General features: G+C 38.9%; 1 protein-coding gene across 17 annotated transcripts in view; it reads right to left on the bottom strand.

Moving 5' to 3' along the window:
• eya1 (EYA transcriptional coactivator and phosphatase 1) overlaps nucleotides 1-5,224 on the bottom strand; it is a 63,121-nt gene extending 57,897 nt beyond the window's left edge. For 4 of the 17 annotated variants that reach the window (XM_034862258.1, XM_034862255.1, XM_034862265.1 and 1 more), the window contains exon 1: nucleotides 4,934-5,222. The gene's annotated coding sequence lies outside the window, so the exon portion shown is untranslated. Of the gene's footprint in view, nucleotides 1-4,652; nucleotides 4,744-4,933 lie in introns of those variants that run through there. The other 13 variants (XM_034862249.1, XM_034862259.1, XM_034862269.1 and 10 more) reach the window with 5 other exon arrangements.
• Nucleotides 5,225-5,426: the final 202 nt, after the last annotated feature.

Raw genomic sequence — 5,426 nt, 5'->3', positions numbered from 1 at the left:
GGCAGTTCTGAAGGCAAAAGGGGGTCCAACCCGTTACTAGCATGGGGTACCTAATAAAGTGGCCGGTGAGTGTACTTTAGAAGGAAAACATGGAAATTAATTGATAAATTCATTCTGTAAAAAGACGCATTCCTGGGCAGGAAGTGAGAAACGACAAGGAAAAGACACTTGTCAAACAAAATAAAAAAAAACTCTTACAAGTTAGTATAGAGATAAGAACAACCTTAACAGTTTTACAGCATGAATGTGCAGTACCAAAGTGAAACATTCTACATGCAATAATTTAATATGTTTTCTATTCAATTTCTTTCATTAAGAGACTGTATTTATTACTTTGTAATATAACTCCTTATTGTCAATGCTGTAGGCGAAGCAGTGCGGAGTGAGAGAAGAGTGAGCACTGAGCATGCATAGGGAATGTGGTTTGTGTAAGGATGTCAGAAGTATAATGGCCAGCTGAGTCATAGGTTATAAAAAGCTGTCATTAGGGATTTCTGTCCTCAGCAGCTCATCACACAGGACCTGTGAATTATTTATTACGCTGGAAGCTCAAGTGCCCCGTTACTCAAGACCGCCTGGTTTCCTGCACTTCCCTTTCCTCGGGCTTGTTTAATAAAATCATAGCATTTACTTGTTGTAAGTAAAGTATCTAAGAGGATCCAACATATTAAAAATGAATTACATTTTATTAATGTAACTACTGTGGTGTTTTTTTTTTTTAATTGGATATGACAAATTATATACCAACAGCGCATGCATCTAATGAGGCCTTTTATAAAATGGAAGTGTACAGTGTATCGGTGCAGTGTATTTACTTTGCCCGGAGTCCAAATGATCACCTAATTAGCACTTAAGAATGCATTAATGAAAGACATTTTTATTACATGGCCGATTTTTCCTAGAGCCGAGCCAAATAGCAACAATTTCAAAACTCTTTAAACATGCAGTTTTTTTCCCTTCGGCATTTATTGCCTTTATTGATAGGACATATTAAGTGGGTAAAGTGGGAGAGAGGAGGATGACATGCAGCAGGGGCCACAGAACAGAAACCGCTGCGACAAGGACTGAGCCTCTGTGCATAGTGTCCACGCTCAACCAGGTGAGCTAACCAGGCGCCCCACAATTTGGCAACTCTTAGGAATACTTGTTAGCGTGAATGATGTTGTGACAACAAATATGTCCTAAAAGAACTAAAGATCCCCTAAATCAGTTTCACTTCATTTTTCCCCTCAGTTTTTGATAGCAAAGTCAATGCAAATCAGCTCAGGCATTTCTCCTCACTTTGTTTTGTTCTCAGTATATGAAAATGGTTAAAAATCCCATGGGTCAGTGAAAATGATCCCTCCACTCCAGTCGCCTGCTCTAAGTCAGCCAAAACATTCCAGACATCAAAAGGCTGCTTTGCCTACCAGGGCCATTTCAGTGTCCCAACCTCCATTGCCCAGGAGGACTTGGTTACTTGGATAAATTCATTTCTGGAGTCTGCCTGAGTTGCAAAAACAACCTCCTGCCTGACAGCAAATTAGTCTAACTAAAAAACGCATAAGGTCAAAGGAAACACCCCTTTTATTTACACAAAATTGATTTTCTGTTAACTGACTGCTCTGCTGTGTCTATGTCTTTATATATCCTTGAACATTTCAATAAGTGAACATAAAATATTGAATACATCTGTAAACCTTTATGCTGGCAGGTGAAGACTTTCAAACGGCAACATCAGCACGCAGGCTGTAAAACACACATGCTGTGTACAGTACACAGCTGACAGGCTGTATACCATAAAACAAGCTGGTGTAAAAGTTTAACAACTGTCAGTGGTATTGAAGAAATGATATAAAATTGAAATCTCTTGAAGACTTAAACATTAATAAAAGAGAAAAAATAAACCTGAGCTCAATGACTGTGAAAATGTGTGGGGGGGGGGGGGGGGGGGGGGGGGGGGGGGGGGGGGGGGGGGGGGAATGGTTACAGAGGGAAAATTATGCAAACAGATGAAGACAATCCAGAATTAATGGTCCGCAACATTTTCAGGCACTCAAAGAGCTGTCCAAGGACACCATAGGGGAGACTGCATGGCCCCAGTAATTGGAGGAGCATGTAACTTCAAAAGTGAGGAGAACAGACTGGAGAACTTTCCTCTGAAGTCAAGTCTTAAAGTAAACGTGAAGCACATGTACAGTACAGTAGGGAATCTGGTACATGTGTGAATAAAACTTGTTCTGTTCATTGCTGCAGACATGATACATTGCAGTATTCCTGCTGTGCTACCACACTTTTTTTTTAAACGGAATTAATTCTGAACGTGAATCATTAGACCACAGCTGTTCCATCTCAGGTGAGTGACTGAAAAGACGAAATGCAGCAAAAAGAAATTGGGACAAAACCAAACAAGATACTCCACAGTGTCAATAAAGATGTCCATAAAACATATCATTGAGAGGATGTGAGATCACCCTAAGAAAAGCTTTAAAGTGTAATGAACATAAGTCCCAATAGATGTGTCATTTGGATGATTTTTCTGCAAGGCAATCCAAACACAATAAAGTGGAACTGTGGCCTAGTCGGATGAAAATGTAATCCCAATATGAGTTTTATATTATTAGTAGTATAACTGAAAAGATAACTCAATCAATGAGTCAATTGAATGACATGAATTGTTTCCTGGTAATTTTTCAAGCAAAATACATTTACTAGAAATGTGAGAATTTGCTGCTTTTCCTTGGTCCTATGTCAGTGGTTACCAAACTTTATCTGCGGGGCCCACTCCCTTTTGTAGATACAAATATTTTGTAATTGATTTCCCACGAGAGAATAGTGCACAACAATTGGCTTTCAACAAGACACAACTGGGAGATTGGCAGACAAATCAGGCTCCTCGGATCAAATTGTGGACACCACTACGTATTTTCTTGCCTTTGTTTTGGTAGGTGTGGTGATTGAATCATCATCTGTCCTACATTTACCTGGCAGTCCTTTCACAAACTTGTCCATGCTTTACTAGCAGTGCTGCAGAACCATGTGTTATTTATGTATACCTACTGCAAGCCAAACGATTGATTTCTCTTGCTTGGAAAGATGTGAATAAGCCTAGTATTGGCCGGTGGCTCAGAGAAATGTCTTCTTGCCTAACAATGGAAAGAATAACATATGGTTAAGGATAGACAAGATACTTTCAAACAGGCTTGGAGGCCATCATTTGACTTTGTTGAACAAAATAATGTGGGTGATATACTGGCAAATGAGAAGATTTCTGAGTAATTTGGTATTTTTCATGTGGGAGAGAGAGATGTTTGTTTTGGATTGTGACATTGTTTGATTGGTTACATGCTTCAGATATATCCTACAAGAAGGGATCAGACCAAGGTGAAAGGTAATTTTGTCTGTGTGTGCATTTATTTGACTTCATACAAGGGTTTTTTATACATCTGTATTTTTATTTTTTGTAGTTTGGTTTCTGTTTCTATTGTTTTTCACGGTTTATTTACATGTATGTATGTCTTGGTTAAAATGAAACTCAATAAACACATTTAAAAAAAAAAAAAAAAAAAGATAGAGACTGGGTGAGACAGACAGACCAATCAAACATCATCTACTGTAGGTAACCTGTTCCACTTTTCTAACATTGTAATTACTGCACCACATGGTTTGTACAACCATGGACCCATGCATGACCTCTAGTCAGAAGTTTGCCAAAACTCAGCACTGAGCTCATCATAACATTTAACCAGGTGCATAAATATGGCAGCTTCTTGAATTGACATTTAGACACTGAAGGACTACTGATATTTGACAACTTGGTTCGGTGAGACTTAGAAAAACATCCAATCAGGGAACCACCATCTTTACACAGTTGATGCTTATTCGGTACTGCTGCACCGGTAAAAGGCCTGCATCTGCAACCTAGACTGTAATCATGATGGCATAACTTTGACATAACCTACACTTCTGTCTTGATGATGTGCTTTGGCAATATATCATGGAAATGAGTCCAAGTCAGAGGCAAATGAAGACAAACTGTATCATATCGGAATGGGAAAAGCAGAGGGGAACACAATCTTTCCAAGGTCCGTATGGTCTGAGGGAAGAACACCATGCATGCTTGAGTCAATCCAACATACACTAACTGAGGAGAAAATGTCCATTTTTAACCTGCTATCCATCACTGTCAAGTGTGGTGCACAGTGAAAAAGGAAATAATTAGACAGAAAAATGACTGCAGCCTGGGGCAGAATGAATGAGAGTAAAACCTAGGTACAACTGCTGTTAACTTAAGGCAAATGATATTTTGATAAATGTCCTGTATGCAACTTGAACTACCTGCATCATCCTATTTCTGGGAGTGAAAGCACGTTAGTCCTATAAAGGTAGCATGTCAGACAACACGTTACAAAATACTGCACAATGCACACTCATTGACATACTGTATGGTAAACAAAAGCTTGTTTTTATGGAACAGCAATTGAATTATGTAGCATGAAACTTTGTTGATTACTTTTTGAGACATGTCAGTTAGCTAGTGTAAGTCACTGACTGCACCAAAGAAAATAACCATAACGTTTTACGCGGTAAACACTTAAAATAAATTAAAATAAGGCTTTATAAACTAAACCACAAGTAAAATATAAAAAATAACTAACTAAAAATTGACTTACAGGTAAATTTTTAGTCCTATGAAAGCATTAATTTACCCAGCTTTAATTTATCACTGCTGACCTGATCCCTCCGCCACGGCTAATACAGGAGCTATGATTCATGGTGCTGATAGCTGTCTTGCTCGCAGCTGTCCCCGCCCATATTGGAAATGCCTCAATACCACGCTGTCAATTCACAACACATGGCAAACAAATTGGCAACAATTGTTAACTGAGACCAAACAGCTAACAGAGAAATAACAGAGAAGTAGACAAAACGCAGCTACAGTCGTTCTACCTACCTTTACTGTTTTACTGTCCCCACATGCAACAAGTCTCTGTCCATAACCATGGATTTTACGTCTTCTGCCCCGTTAGCGACTGCCTTTTGTCCTGCTGACTGGAAATGTGTCCGTTATAAGCAATTTACGTGACGGTGAGGGGAAGAAACCCGCGTAAGAAGTCATTAATGTCCGACATAAAAGCCAAAAAGTTTTCAATGGCAGCGGAGTCGGAAGGTTACAGCGTATTGACAAGATAGAGCCGCATGCGTTAGTGCGCGCGCTGGCCACTGGTATCAAATGTAATCAGGCACGAGGAAAACACACGGGTCACTTTTGTCGCACATGTTTTTTTCTCTTGTCATTAACATATAATTTGAAACCATTTTTAAACTCAATTTATTTGGTTAGTTTAAACACAACTGCCATTTGTTTTAGAACAATTGAATATATATTAAAACCTTAATTATGTAGGCTACATGAATTAGTCACTATAGTTCCACTAACAACGTTT

The sequence above is a fragment of the Etheostoma cragini genome, chromosome 22 (genome assembly GCF_013103735.1).
Source record: "Etheostoma cragini isolate CJK2018 chromosome 22, CSU_Ecrag_1.0, whole genome shotgun sequence".
Lineage (NCBI taxonomy): Eukaryota > Metazoa > Chordata > Actinopteri > Perciformes > Percidae > Etheostoma > Etheostoma cragini.
Note: the sequence above shows the minus strand (reverse complement) of the source record. Positions and strands in the feature narration are given on the sequence as shown.